The sequence below is a fragment of the Arvicola amphibius genome, chromosome 13 (assembly GCF_903992535.2).
Source record: "Arvicola amphibius chromosome 13, mArvAmp1.2, whole genome shotgun sequence".
Lineage (NCBI taxonomy): Eukaryota > Metazoa > Chordata > Mammalia > Rodentia > Cricetidae > Arvicola > Arvicola amphibius.
In genome coordinates this window covers 41,149,876-41,166,007 of record NC_052059.1, presented here as the reverse complement: position 1 = coordinate 41,166,007, position 16,132 = coordinate 41,149,876, and the positions used below count along the sequence as shown (strand labels likewise).

General features: G+C 43.6%; 1 long non-coding RNA gene across 1 annotated transcript; it reads left to right on the top strand.

The window, feature by feature from the left end:
- The first annotated feature begins 208 nt into the window (after positions 1-208).
- Positions 209-15,688, top strand: LOC119800382. The gene is made up of 4 exons (XR_005283013.1): positions 209-558; positions 1,498-1,683; positions 3,611-3,755; positions 15,337-15,688. It is a non-coding gene; the product is annotated as an uncharacterized LOC119800382 (long non-coding RNA).
- The last annotated feature ends 444 nt before the right edge of the window (positions 15,689-16,132 follow it).

Below are 16,132 nucleotides of genomic sequence, written 5' to 3'. Positions count from 1 at the left end.
GAGGATGCTGGCTGCCAAGGGGATGTGAGAATTCCCAGCAGGGATAGAACATCATCTTCGCACCACTGTGTTTGCCAGCTAGCTTGCTCCATTCGCAGAATCATTAAGCACACACGTGACTTTCTTGAACTTCAAATATTTGCTGTGCTAACATGCTTTTGCGTGTGTGTTGGGAGAGAGCAAGTTATTTACCAAATGATAACAGGATTCAGGAGTCTCACAACACTATACTAGCCGTGAATTACTCTCAAGATGCAAGAATTTGGAGGAGTATGGGTGTTGTGAGAATCCATACCTCTCGGTTCACTTCTGGAACATTTTTTTATGGCATTCTAGGCTATCACTGAAAGTCCATGTGCCTGCCAGTGGATATGAACCATCATTCAAATATTCATGCTGTGTTCTTCTTCATTGAGGAGTCCATATCCTGTTCTCTACAATTTCGCCAGTTATAACTGAGATGCAGTTAGGGAGAAAGAGAAGGAAAGAAATGAAAATGCTTTGAAAATTTCTGTTCTTCTTGTTAATTAAGAGATGGTCCCAGGAACATAATTTTCAGTAAATATTTTGTGGGATTTTGTGGGACTCCTTGTCCAAAGAGTCAGGTAACCAGTCTCTCATGAGTGTAAATGATGAAGACTGTTTGAGAAGAAGAAGGGGGCTGGCTGAGGGACGGGGACACAAGAGAGGGCAGTGTGTGTAGGTGCGTGTGTTGCCATGATTGAAGCATATTATATATATATATTATATAATATATTATATATATACCCATATATATATATGGGTATAACAATGTTGGAACAATGAAGTATATTATATATATGGGTATAACAATCAAATTACTCAAAGCTGGGCTGGGGAGGTGGCTCAGTGGTCTAAGCATTTGCCACCAAAGCACAAGGCCCTGAGTTGGATCCCCAGCGCTAACAGAAAAGCTGGGCCTTGTGGTGCAAGTCTGTAGCGTTGGGGAGGCAGAGGCAGGAGGATCTCCAGAGCTTTCTGTCTAACCCTAGACATGGTGGAGAGGAGCACACAGGAGAACACAGCTGACCTTGACCTCAGGCCTCTAAGCACACGCACACAGATGTGCACACCTGTGCGCATGTACACATCCCCCCTCATATACTCAAGTTGAGAATAAGAGAGAACCAGCCATCCGGTTCCTCTCTTTCTTTGAAGCCGTCCTCTGGCAAGGATTCCATGGGCTGTCTCTGACCCTAAAGTCAGGAGGCCAGAGCAGCTGTGGTTTGTTTAAGCTGATGGAGGTGAAGATACTGGTTACTATGATTAGGTCATTGCACATCACAGACATGCATCAATTTATCACAGCAGACCCCACAAGCAGGCAGAGCTATTGTATGTCAGCTAAAAGGGACAGAAGAGATTTAATGAATGCTTTTCTTTCTTCTTGTTCAGGCCTCTGTGCACTGTCACTAATTAATACAAGAGTGATTTTATGTGACTTTACTTCTTCATGTCTCTTTATTTTCCCTCCAGTGCAGGAAGCTGCCGTCCACATCGTCTCCTATTCTCCCCCTTTCTCAAGAAAGATGTCCAATTTAAAAGCCATTTTCTTTAGTTTGCTCCTACAAAAGCCCTCTGGGGACCTCTCTTTTGCCAACAAAAGAACCATTTCCTGACCAACAGCAGCTATCAACACCTTTGCAATCGATTCCCTCTAAGGTTGGTGTTGGCCCAATACTTGAAGGCATCTGACTTTAGAGAAAAAGTAAAAATAATGTTTGCTATCATGAGTGAAATATCATGTTATAGAAAGTCCATTTCTGAAGTTTGGAAGTATTAACCATTCTCTCTCTCTCTCTCTCTCTCTCTCTCTCTCTCTCTCTCTCTCTCTCTCTCTCTCTCTCTCTCTCTCTCTCCTCTTTGGGAAAGTATCTTATGCAGCTCAGGCAGACTGGCCTTAAAACTCTGATCCTCTTGTCTGTTACCCCCAACTGCCAAGATTACTGGTATCTCACCATGCCCAGCTTGTGTTGTTTGGTTTCAAAATTATGCCCCCCCACCACCACCACAAAGCTGCTCTACTGTTTGCTCTCGATCCAGTTCATTCCCAGTATGAAGGGACAAGAGGTATGAAGTGGACACCGATGGTGGGGGAGGAAGATGCATAAGACATTGAGAGCGCTAAGGAAAAAATATCTCTTGGCGTGTGACAAAAGTTACCCAGTGGTAATGAAGGCATGGCAGACAATAACCATTGTCATGTATGAAAGGCTAAATTGTTAAAAAGGCAGGTGGGCTTGTTCTGTTTGCTTCATAAGCAAAATATGTATCCATGGATACAGCCATAAGGCAAGTCCTGGTCAGGACCCCAGGAGCTGCTGGGTTGCTCCCTAGGATGTAGGGCTGGTGGGTGACCATTCACAGGACTTATGTAAAGGGTGTGTGGGTGTGTGTGGGTGTGTGTGTGAGAGAGAGAGACGGAGACAGAGACAGAAAGAGAGAGACAGAGACAGAGACAGAGAGAAAGAGAGACAGAGACAGAGAGAAAGAGAGGGGGTATCTATGTCTCTTTTGTTATTTTATTTTATGCACGTGCTCTTAGAAGGCAGAAGAGTGTGTTGGGCCTCTGGGACTGGAGTTACAAATTGTTTTGTGAACCATACCATATGAGTGTTGGGAATAAAACCCAGGTCCTCTGGAAAAGCAATCAGTGCTCTTAACCACTGGCTTAATTTAAAGAAGCCTGAGTCTTGTCAACACACTGTAAAATGTAGGCTCAAATTTTGGGTTGCAGATAAGTCCTTCATTTACAGAAGAGCAACCTCCCATATTAAATGTTGACTGTTACATTTGTTTATGTATGTTCACATATCCCAAAATGCTGCTCTCCATGTAGGTGTCCCAGCCAGGCGTGGACTATGAGCCTGCGGTCCCATCCTTGGGGAGGCTCAGGCAGGAGGACTGCACCCAACCAGCACTAGTAGGCCCTTTCTCAAAAAACAGAAACCAAGACAACGATCCAAAAATTTGAGGCTTATTAACACACATGTGGTCATTTCCATCAAGCCCAGCAGATAAAGCAGCCACAGGGGCTTTCATGGAGTCCCAGAGAACGGGAGTTATTAGAGATCCAGATGGAAATGGTGAGCACTGGGATCCTGAGCCCAGAGTCAGCAGAAGGGTAGACTTATTAACACACTTTGGGAAATCCTTGACTGCTGTTCTCAGTGCAAACATCTCTTGCCTTTGTTTTTTGGAAACGCCACCTTGATAAAGGTGACGTGAGGCCAGTTCACTCAAGGTGTTACGTCATTCCTTACAGTTGTGTGTTTGGGATTGTTCAGGATTTTGTAACATAGCAATAATGTGAAAAAACATTTTTCTTTTCCTTTTATGAAAAGAAAGAAATCAGAGAAGTTTCTCCCTGCCTTTACTGAAACTAGAAGACCCTCTGTGGTCTGATAAGTCTTTTTCTCCTTTCATGACTTTCTTAATTACAGCTGACATTTGTCTACTTCATGGTTCCCCCAGTTCAAGTCCGCACACCCTGCAAGCACTTCCCGGGGCGTATGCTGTCAGGTGTATGTTTCAGTGTGCGGCAGTGTGAAGTGAATCAAAGACTGAGAGACTTCCATCTACTTCTTAGCCCCATCGTTCTCAGGAGTCAGGAAAGAAATATCCTGAAAATGGGCTCCAGAGACATCCCCGGACAGGATTTGATCCAAACCCACCCAGATACGCTGTCCCGGAAGTCCTATGAAGCGTTCCCTAAGTTTGCTCTGCTTTTTGTGGTCAGGGATTTCTCTTTCTTTCCAAATTCACTTTTGGTTAGTTATATATAAGTGGTTGTTTTACACATTTAATTTAAACGTTTCTTGTGGGCACATAAAGCAAACTGTTAACCCACAGCCTCAGGATTAGCATGGGGAGGGTTTACAGCTCTGCCTGTGTGGAATCTGTTGGCTCTTATTTGGGGACTTTTTATTCCATTCAGTCCTGGCTAAAATGTAATCATCCAATGGTTAATTCCAAAACTCATGGAAAACCAGGAAAAAAGTAGCGAAAATGCTTTTCTATTAAAAAAAGAAAGTTGAAATGGGACCTATTTGACTTGGGAGCTGTGGTCTGCGTCTGCATGCATTCTAAACAACTGATTTTACTGAACTCTCAGTAAGCCTAAGGGCTTGTTCAAAATCGTCAGCATCCCCCCTTTCCTTGGCAGCGAGCACAGCTCAAGCCCCAGCTGGTCTAGTGTTTCAGGTTCTATGTGTCCCTGCTGTGGCCTAGCCTCAGTGACCAGTCAGGGAGTGGTACATTTTGTGACCTAGCTGGAAAGTTGTGGCTGTCCCTCCATGCTCCCTTAAGGTCTGTATTCTTGTCGGAACATCCTCTGCATTCTCCCGTGGAGCACAGCGAACAAACACCGGCCTTTCCTTGCCTCCTTATTAGCTAGTGGGAAGACCTGAAATGCAGTTAACTAGGGCTCTAATCCACATCAGCAGGAGCCCCCCTCTCTGTTTGCAGCGCTGCTGCAGCTACTGCGTTAGCTCATCCACGGAGGTCTGAAACTATTCAGAATGATGCTCTCTCACCACCCTCCGCCGGCCCATCATCCAAGAGCGTTTTCTTGATGTTGACCCCTTTCGGATTCTTTCATCTATACCAGTTCTCTGTGTGAGATTTCTTGTTAACTTGGAGATAAAAAAATGTGTTGAAACCCAGAGCAAACAGCATCTAAGACCAGAACACGGGACTTCCGCGTGATCTGTGGACTCTAGACTCCTTCCCCGCTTAGAGGGTCTCTTTAAGACAACTGGAGTCTGATACATTCAGACAGGCTTTAGGGAACTAACAACACGTTCCCACAGACTGCTTCTCTAGTCGAGTAGGCATAGGAAATGCCCTTGGAAGGCTGGGCTCAAGGATGTGATGGAGGAAATGAGTGAGCTTAGCACTTAGGAACTTCTGGGGTTACAGATGGCTTAGAGCGAGGAGGAAGTAATCGGAACGTTGGTACTCCAACAGAGGAGAAGACTGTAAATGAATCTAAATCCCTGTGGTTTTTGTTTTGCTCATGTCTTTGTTTGCCTGGCTATCTGTCTGTGTTGCTTTTTGCCTTTGTGGTAGCAAATTGACTTAGACATCAAGGAGGACTCAAATGGAGTTGCAAATGCTTTTCAGCAAGGCTTGTCTAATCCTGTCAGTTTAATAAACAACGCTGTGCTTTCTGATCATCAAAACGCTCGCGTTAAGACTGTCTGACAGTACACGGAAAAAAGTTCGGGGTGATAGCTGCCTTTATCCAATGTCTCAGAGTTTCCTCTGTAGAGGAGAAAATGGGTTATGTCTTGGAAAGGAAGTTAAGAAATATAAGAGTGTGTTGTGGGGGGAGAAAGGTAGCCAAGTCTAAATGTTTGGCTGATTTGAGAAAGCTATGAAAGGGTTGAGTAAGCATAAGTCTTTGAGTCAAGACTTGATACCTGAACAAGTGAGCAAAAAATGATCTCTAGGTGTTTCTGGAGGCTGAGCATTAACAGTGAAGGTAGACAGTGCAAGGCTGAAGCTGATTCCTGTGTTTAAGCCACTCTTGAAACACCGATCTGTTCCTAATGGGACATTTCAAAAGGATTCATTTTTCTTTCTTCTTTTTTCTGATTGTTTTTTTTCCTTTCTTGAGACAGTGTATGTCTACAGAGTCCTGGATGTTCTAGAACTCACTCCATACACCAGGCTGACCTCAAACTCACAGATCTTGTCTGCCTCTACCTCCTGATGTTGTGGGGCATTCACCAGAGAAGACTGCTCAGACGTTGATTTAAGCTAATAGAAAGTCTTGATCGGTTAGCCAGTGACTACCCTGGGGGTTTGGGATCCCACTTTCTCAGGATGAGCTTTTAAGCATAAGGCTCATGTTCTGGGTTGACATACTCCAGTTAGCAAGGACGGTTAGCCAAAAGCAGATCAAAGAAGCTAAAAAGCAAGCTGGGTACATTTAGAGAATTACTCGGAACTATATGGACTCTGATGAATTAGGTATTTGATTTCGTTTTGGCAGGTGGTGCTGTCTATAGGCAGAATCTTACAGCCTGAATGGCATTTCCATCATGAAACCAATGGTGCTAGGGTCTCAGGGCCTGCTAAGGTCCGGGGCCCCGCTCCACTGAGTGCTGTGTTCAAAGGCACGCGCCACCATGCCTAGCAATGTTCTCTTTGTTTTGTCGCTGCTTCTTTTTGTCTAGAAATAGTTTTGGGATTTGGGATTTTAGATAGCCCCTGGGAGCCCAAAGGACACATGTCAACTTACCTTTGTTAAAAAAAAAAAAACAAAACAAAATGAATCAGCAGCAACAACAAACCCCCCAAACCAATATGGCTGTTTAATTCATGTTGACTTAGGATTTTCCATTCTGAACTTTGTCTAATGCTGGCCCAGGGCTCTGGGTGCCACCTGTCACCCACAGCACTGAAGAATTACATGCAGGATTGGCTCCAGGTAAAGCTTACTTAGAACTAGTCCTTCTAACCTCTTTGTTGTTCCAATGTTAGCCACACTGTAGCCAAAGGAGTCTGACACAGTCTGGCCTTGATCAACTGTTTTCCTTTCCCCTTGGGACCAGATCAGACCAATAGCTGGCACAGGTCCATCCTGGTAATTTGGGACAGTCAAAACCTATTCACAAGGGGACGATCAGTGGTGGTCAGAAGCAGAGCCTAGAAATGTGGTCAAAATGAAGCTGTTTGTGACAATGGTAACAAGGGAGTAAAGAAGGCAGCGAGGTTGTGGAGGAATGTCTTACGTCCAATAGACTTTAAAACATTCCCTTTGCCCGTGAAGTTCCTGTCTGTCAGGTTGCTCTTGACCATGGGAGCACTTTGGGAGAAGTAGAAACTCAGCAAGACAAGATTTTCCCCAAAGCTGTGTGGCTATTGGATGAGAGGACCCACACACAATCGGTTTGGTTGGCTACTTCCCGTTCATTGCCTCACCACATGGAAGTTCCCGAGAGAACAATTTAGAGCAAAGAGTTCTTATTTTTTAATTGTTTTTACTGAGTTATACATTTTCTTCCCTCCCCTCCCTTCTTCTTTCCTTCCCTCCTACCCTCTCCCATGGTCCCCATGCTCCCAATTTACTCAGGAGATCTTGTGTCTCTCTACTTCCCATGTATATCTCTCTGAGGGTTCTCTTTGTGGTCTAGGTTCTCTGGGATTATGAATTATAGACTGGTTTTTCTTTGCTTTATGTCTAAAAGCCACTTATGAGTGAGCACATATGATATTTGTCTTTTTGGATCTGGGTTACCTCCCTCAATATTATGTTTTCTAGATTCATCCATTTGCCCACAAATTTCAAGATGTCTTTTTTTTTCTGTTGTGTAGTACTCCATTGTGCAAATGTACCACATTTTCCTTATCCATTCTTCAGTCAAGGGACATTTAGGTTGTTTCTAGGTACTGGCTATGACAAGCAATGCTGCCATGAATATAGTTGAGCACATGTCCTTGTGATACAATCAAGCGTCCTTTGGGTATATACTCAAAAGTGGTATTGCTGGGTGGGGTGGGAAGTCCTTTTGTCTATGTGTTGCTTTTATTGGTTAGTGAATAAAGAATCTGCCTTGGCCTGTGATAGGGTAGAGTAGAGCTAATGGGGAACACTAAACTGAATGCTGGGAGAAAGAAGGCAGAGTTAAGAGAAACCATTTAGCCGCTGGTGGGAGCAGATGAGCCAGAACCTTGCTGGTAAGCTACAACCATGTGTGATAAACAGATTAATAGAAATGGGTTAAATTAAGATATAAGAGCTAGCCAATAAGATGTAAGAAGCTAGAGCTAATAGTCCAAGTAGTGATTTAATTAATACAGTTTCTGTGTGGTTATTTTGGGGCTGAGCAGCTGGGAACAAACAGTCTCCTACAACAGCTAGGTCTTGAGATAGGTTGTTTCCTAATTTTCTGAGAAATGGCCATACTGAAATCCAAAGGGGCTGTACCAGTTTGCACTCCCACCAGCAATGAAGAAATCTTCCTATATCCTCTCCAGCATAAGTTGTCATCAACTTATGTTTTTGATCTTGGCTATTCTTACTGGTATAAGATAGAATCTCAGAGTTGTTTTGATTTACATTTCTCTGATGATTAATGATGCTGAGCATTTCTTTAAGTGTCTTTCAGCCATTTTAGATTCCTCTGTCGAGAGTTCTGTTTAGTTATGTACCCTATTTTTAATTGGATTATTTGTTATTTTGATGACCAATTTCTTGAGTTCTTTGTATATTTTGGAGATCAGACCACTGTCTGATAATGGGTTGGTGAAGATCTTTTCCCATTCTATAGGCTTCATTTTGTCTTGTTGACCGTGTCCTTTGCTTTACAGAAGCTTCTCAGTTTCAGGAGAGCCCACATACTAATTGTTTCTCTCAGTGTCTGTGCTGCTGGGGTTATATTTAGGAAGTGGTCTCCTGTGCCAATGCATTCAAGTGTACTTTCCACTTTTTATTTTATGAGCTTCAGTGTAGTTGGCTTTATGTTGAGGTCTTTGATCCATTTGGACTTGAGTTTTGTGCATGGTGATAGATGTGGATCTATTTTCATTCTTATACATGTTGATATCCAGTTATGCCAGCACCTTTTGTTGAATATGCTTTCTTTTTTTCCATTTTATATTTTTTGCTTCTTTGTCAAAAATCAGATGTGTGGATTGATATCTGGGTCTTCAATTTGGTTTCATTGGTCCTCCTGTCTGTTTTTATGCCAATACCAGGAATCTTTTCAGTATTTTAGCTCTGTAGTAGATTTTGAAGTCAGGGATTGTTATACCTCCAGAAGTTCCTTGATTGTACAGGATTGTTTTGGTTATCCTGGGTTTTTCTTTCCCACATGAAGTTGAGTATTGTTCTTTTGAGGTTTGTGAAGAAATTTTCTGGGATTTTGGTGAGCATTTCATTGAATCTGTAGATTACTTTTGGTAAGATTGCCATTTTTTTTTTTTACCATGTTAATTCTATCTACCCAAGAGCATGGGAGATCTTTTCATTTTCTGGTGTCTTCTTGAATTTCTTTCTTCAAAGATTTAAAGTTCCAGTCATACAAATCTTCTTTTTGCTTGATTAGAGTAACTCCAAGATATTTTATGTTATTTGTGGCTATTGTGAATGGTTATGTTTCTCTGATTTCTTTCTCAGCCCATTTATCATCTGTGTAAGGGAGGGCTACTGATTTTTTCGAGTTAATCTTGTATCCTGCTAAATTGCTGAAGGTGTTTATGAGTTATAGAAGTTCCTTGGTAGAATTTTTGGGGTTCTTTATGTAAACTATCATATCATCAGCAAATAGTGAAAATTTGACTTCTTCTTTTCTGGTTTGTATCCCCTTGCTCTTCTTTTGTTGTCTCATTGCTCTAGCTAGAACCTCAAGTACTACATTGAGTAGCTATGGAGAGAGTGGACAACCTTGTGTTGTTCCTGAATTCAGTGGGATCACTTTGAGTTTCCTCTCCATTTAGTTTGATGGTGGCTATTGGCTTGCTGTGTGTTGCCTTTATTATGTTTAGGTATGTTCCTTGTATCCCTGCTCTCTTCAAGACCTTTATCATGAAGGGATGTTGCATTTTGTCAAAGGCTTTTTCAGCATCTAATGAGATGATCATGTGCTTTTTTTTCAGTTTGTTTATATGGTGGATTACGTTGACAGATTTTCATATGTTGAACCATCTCTGCATCTCTGGGATGAAGCTGACTTGATTATGGTAGATGATTTTTTTCTGATGCGTTCTTGGATTCAGTTTGCCTGTATTTTATTGAGTATTTTTGCATCAGTGTTCATGAGGGATATTGGTCTGTAATTCTCTTTCTTAGTAACATCTTTGTGTGGTTTGGGTATCAGGGTAATTGTAGCCTCTAAAAAGAGTTCAGCAATGTTTCTTCTGTTTCTATTGTGTGCAACAATTTGAGGAGTATTGGTATTAGTTCTTCTTTGAAAATCTTGTAGCATTCTGTGCTGAAACCATCTGGTCCTGGGCTTTTTTTGGTTGGGAGACTTTTCATGATGGTTCATATTTCTTTCTTTTTTTTTTTTTTTTTTTTTTGGTTTTTCGAGACAGGGTTTCTCTGCAGCTTTTTTAGAGCCTGTCCTGGAACTAGCTCTTGTAGACCAGGCTGGCCTCGAACTCACAGAGATCCACCTGCCTCTGCCTCCCGAGTGCTGGGATTAAAGGCGTGCGCCACCACCGCCCGGCTGGTTCATATTTCTTTAGCAGTTATAGGTCTATTTAATTGAGCAAAGATTTCTCTAGGCTTGTGCTTGGTACTGTGTGAATGGGCAGAGCATCATGGTGTGGAGCATGTGGCATGGAAGAGAAGAGGAAAGGTCTGAGGACTAGGACTAAGGCACAGCCCGAATGCTCTGCTTCTTCCAATAAGACCCACTTCCGGGTGGTTCCAGATGTTCCTGTTGTGGGGGTCCTGTGTGAAAGGTGGTTGTCTGTGAGGGTGGAGGGAACTGCTAAGTTTGTTCTCTGGGAAGAACAAAGAATTGTACACCCTGGAAAGAAGACCCATGCAGAGGAAGAACGTGACAGGAAACTGAAATGGCAGTTGGAGACCTTGGGGTGGGTGGGGCTGGGGGTGGGTGGGGCTGGGGGCTGGAGGTGGGTGGGGCTGGGGGCTGGAGGTGGGTGGGGCTGGGGGTGGGTGGGGCTGGGGGTGGGTGGGGCTGGGGGCTGGAGGTGGGTGGGGCTGGGGGTGGGTGGGGCTGGGGGCTGGAGGTGGGTGGGGCTGGGGTGGGTGGGGCTGGGGGCTGGAGGTGGGTGGGGCTGGAGGTGGGTGGGGCTGGGGGTGGGTGGGGAGGTAGAATACAGCTATAGTAAAGGCAAATGGGCAGCAGAAGGAGAGATGAGAGAGGCAACACACACACACAGAGAATTGGGAACAGCAAACACAAACTGATAAGCTTTATTAGAACACATAGCTTCCTACCAAGGGCATGGGAGGGGTCCTGGGAGTGGGAGTCTGCCTTAAGGCTCTGGATTAGATTTTTTAGAGGCTTCTGGAACCCTCCCCTTTCTAGTCCCCTTTTCTTCCTCATTGATCTGTCCTGTCCACAAGTTTCTTGCATTGTTATAGACTTCTGTCTCTGTGTCTGTCTGTCTGTCTGTCTGTCTGTCTGTCTGTCTGCCACCTGTGTAGTTAACTTCCAGTCTTGTGTCCTCACACCTCCCCCAAATGTCCTCGAGGAGACAAATTTGAAACCTGGGCCTCCCATTGCTTCATTGTTAATAAACTAGGTCTTTTGTCAGATGTGTTGATTCCGTGATTGGCACCTGTGTGGCCAGCAAATGGGTCTGGCTAGGTAGCATTATACACAAAGCCCAGTTTCCCCATGGTTGGAGTTAACAGTGAGGCTGCGACCATCCAGCATTTAGGTGTGTCAGGCGGCATAGTAAGTACTTTACATTCTGTTCGTTTATTGCTTTCAAAGACACCATGCAGTATGTTATTTGCTTGGCGCACACTGGTGCTTGAGGATGGGACTCGACCTGTAATTTTAATGTTAATGATTTTCCTACTGCCAAAGGATTGGCTGAATCAGCCCATGAGCTAGATATCCATCAGATCATTGTCTGCAATCTCCTTTCTTGTAGCAAGCTTTCTTGTTGGACTCTTTGTACTTCTAGCCCACAAGCAATGACCCGGAGGCTTATTATTAATTATGAAAGCTTGGCCTTAGCTTAGGCTTTTCCCCAACTAGCTCTTACAACTTTTATTAAATCTACATTTTACCATGTGGCTCAGTTACGTCATCTTAGTACAGCAATCTGACTCGCTCTGAGTCTGCTGGCAAAATTCCATAATTGGATTCCTCCTCCCCAGTTTTTCTCTTTTTGCCCAAAAGGCCTACCTCTTTTCTCCTGCCTTGCTATTGGCCATTTAGCTCTTTACTAAGCCAATCAGAAGGCTCCTTAGGCAGAGACACATCTTTACAATGTAAGCAGATATTCCACAACACTTCTTACGAGCTACTTCTTCCTCTGCTCACCCCCAGAACTGCGGCCAGTGTCCTCACATCTCCACATGGCTGTAACCATGACCCTCTGCAGCATTTGCTAGTCTAGGGCATTCGTGAGTTCAGGAATCCACTTCCTTCCCCTTAAGTTTTGGATTGAGGAAAAGAACCAGAGCCAGGCTTTTTGAGGGGTACATTGATGTGGGCTTATAGATCTTTGAAGCAGCAGAAGCCATGTCTCACTGTATGGATGGAGAGGAGGAAGCTGGTCTACAGTAAAGGAGAAGCAGAGAAGAGATGCCTAAGGAGAAGCAGCGTAATGTGGAATGGCCTCCAGGTTCCCTATGGAACTCCCTGCTGTCATGGTGCTCTTCTCAAGCCTGTTGAATTCAAGTCTCTGAACTTTGTGAGACCAACTGATGCCCCTTCTCCCTACTCCTTCCTCTTCTTTTTTTATGAGTGTGGGTATTTTGCCTATATGCATGTCTGTGTGACATATGCATGCCTGGTGCCGAAGGAGACCAGAAGAAGGCATTGGATTCTCTGGAACCAGTTACAGATGGGTGTGGATTGCCTTGTGGGTAGTGGGTCTCAAAAGAGTCGTATGGAAGAGCAACCAGTGCTCTTACCTGTGGAACCATCTCCCCAGCCTTGACATGGTTTATGTTTTCTTAAAAAAATATTTATTTATTTATCTATTTATTTATTATGTATACAATATTCTGTCTGTGTGTATGCCTGCAGGCCAGAAGGGGGCGTCAGACCTCTTTACAGATGGTTGTGACCCACCATGTGGTTGCTGGGAATTGAACTCAGGACCTTTGGAAGAGCAGGTGGTGCTCTTAACCCCTGAGCCATCTCTCCAGCCCCCGACATGGTTTATCTTATGACTGGATTTCTCTTTGCACCTGAGCTGGTTCAAATCGAGTGTCTCTGATACGTTCAAGAACAAACTTGGTTGAAAGAATTCACAAAAGGCAAACACAAGCGTTGCAAGCGTGGACGAGGTGCCCTGGTCCTCAGCTCTCGCTTGTAGAGCAGCTTGGTCCTGGCCTCCATTCATTTTAGTCCTGGAGCATCCCGGCCTCTGGGACGAGAGTCTGCTGGATCCTGCCTGCTGGGCCACTGCCCGTCTCAGCAGTTGGCTGAGACCCTGTGGAATCTTTTCCAGGGGAAAAAGGAAGAAGGATATTTGCTGATTAAGGCAGAGGCCGCTGTATGCCTGGGTGTGATTTCTTCTCTTAAAAATGCTCTCCTCACTTCATGGAGTGTATTGACCACACTCCAGGGCAGACCCCGCACCCGTGGTTTTAGTTTTTGTAATAATAATAAAAAAGTAACATTATTATTTTAATAGTTATCTTTATTTTAATAATATTTAATAGCTATTTTTAAATAATTATTACTATTACTTATTTTCTTTAGAGGCATGGAGAGGAAGTTGGGTAGGGACAGAGGTGGGGAGAATGTGAGAGGAGCCAGGGCATATGGATATGATCAAAATATATAGCATGGAAATTCTAAAAGAATAAATAAAACTATTATTTAAAATAAAAATATTCCTGAGTTGATTGTTGCTTGGATGCCTAAGGAAGGAAAAGGTATGTATTCATCTGAAATTCTTTGTGTCAGTGTTTGTGCATGTGCGTGTGTTTGCATGTATGTGTAAATGCATGTGGGCCCATGTGTTATTTGGAAGTCAGAGACTGATGTTGAGGGTCTTCTGTGATCGCTTTGCACCTTAGTTTTTGAGGTGGAGACTCTCACTGAATGGTGAATTGGCTCTACCAACTGGTTAGTGAGCTTTGGAGGGCTGCCTGTGTCTGTCCCACCAGTGTTAGGGGGACAGTGGACCACTGCACACGGCTTTGACGTACGTGCTGGGGATCCGAACTCAGGTCCTGTGCTTGTGTTGCACGCATTGACTGACTGAGCTGTCCAGCCCCATATCTGAAAATTTGACTAATGTATTACCAAGAAATACAAAGTCCAGAGGTTCCTGACAAACTTATCCCTCTTGCCCTAAAACCACCCCATTCATCCCATTCATTCATATATGCTTCAGTATCCCGATTGCCTCTCATTGGCAGCTAGGCTTTCTTGAGCAAAGCCTGCCATGATTTTAAACAATGGTGCTATGAGCATTATGACATTTATAATATTTTTTTCCGTATTCAGTGAGATCAAACTTACAAAACCTTAGAGATGCATCACACCTGCAGTCTATATATAGGCTGCCCATCGTGGCTAAAGATAACTCTGCCTGTGGCCCAAATCAAAAATTATACATTTACTTAAAACACGATTTTGTTGTTGCTGCAACTTGATTGTTTGGTCGTCAAGAATGAACTTTGCAGGTGATAATGTCAGGTCACAGCGCCAAACAGTTGGAAGTGCTTAGTGATAATGGTCTTGGAAAATACTGAAAGGCAGCGATTATTATTGATGTTCTGAAGGTATTTTATTTATGTTCTAGAGTTCCAAACTAACCTGAACACGGGACTGAGGCCTGGTAGCTTTGACTGAAACTTGTTGATCAAAATATCCTTCACTATTCTTCACTGTTTGAGGCTGAAGTCCTGAGCTTCAAAATACACTACCTTAGAAAAAAATCTTAAAAATGAGATACAGAAAAATAGGCATCTCTTGCCTTTTATGTGTGGACTCATGTAATTGTTATTATTAGGCCAACTATTTCCAGGGCATTTCCAGGGTCTTTACTGTCTTCTCCCAGTCAGCATTCGTCCTCTTTTCCATGGGTAACCCTTGTTCTGACCTCTTTCCTTATAGATCTGTATTTCCAGTTCGTGAAATTAATGGAATCATGAAGTGTGTACTCCTGGTGTCTACTCTCTTTCGGTCAACACTGGGTCAACCCATGTTGCTGAATATAGAAGTGGTTCATTCTGTTATGGCTGGGTATTGATGTGTGAGTCTGAACCACTTTTGAACCGTCGATGTACATTTGGGTTGTGTCTGTTTTTTTTTTTTTTGTGTATAATGAGCACACGTCTTTTGGAGGAGGTTTTTGTTGTCTCTAATAATTTGATTTACTTCTCTGAGATTTATCATTTGATTTTGAACTCGAGCTCTTTGCCTCTGCAAGCGTCGGATTTCTCAGTTTTCTCATAGTTCTGATCCAAGGGTATGGGGCGAGGAAAGAGAGTAACTAGGACCCAAGGGACAGCTTAGCACTTACAGGGGTTTCGGGAGTATTTGTCGCCTCTACTGATATCAGGTGGCCTTTGGACTTTGGAAGTAAGTCAAGGCCCAGAGAGTGATGTGTCTTATCCAGGCTGGACCAGGAAAGAGCTCCATCCAACGGTGTGAAAGGCGACAAACCAATAGAACTTGATCTGCTTCTCCACAGACCTTCAAGACAGTGCCTGTCTTCATCAGTAATTCCGCCAGGAGCGGATTCCCAGCTGAGAATGGGAAGTGTGTTATGGCTGACCTAGTTTATTCTTGCTTCGGAGGCTCCAGCAGAAAACTGGCTACCGGACCACACGGGCTAACTCCAACACTTCCATTATTGATGCTTTGCTTCTGACGATCACCAGCATCGAGGACACAGACATGGGCTCTTAGTACTTAGATTTTATAGTTACCATAATTTCTCATCTGAAGAAGGTATTTTAGCTCTTCTCCTTGTGGATAGTATGTTCCCAATGGTTCTCATTTGCCAAACAAGCTTGACAAAGAGCCTGGCTAACACTTTAAAAAATGAATTTGGGCCGGGCGGTGGTGGTGCACGCCTTTAATCCCAGCACTTGGGAGGCAGAGGCAGGCGGATCTCTGCGAGTTCGAGGCCAGCCTGGTCTACAAGAGCTAGTTCCAGGACAGGCTCTAAAACTACAGTGAAACCCTGTCTCGAAAACAAAAAAAAAAAAAAATGAATTTGGTTTTAGAAGACAAGGGGACACAGCACAATGTCACCAGCTTTGGTGTTGCCTGAGTAATTTGTACCCTACATTATTTAACTGTTCCCATCAATAAATCTCCTTGTGGGCTATTGGCAGAAAAGAAGAAGGATTCTGATCTAGCTTTTTTCCTCCCAATAAGAATGCATGGAAGTGGTCACCAAAGCGAATGTAAAGAATTGCCATATGGCTGCGTGGTAGTCAGTGGCGTTTATATTCTTTCTTTACTTGAATCTTTTGTTTGTT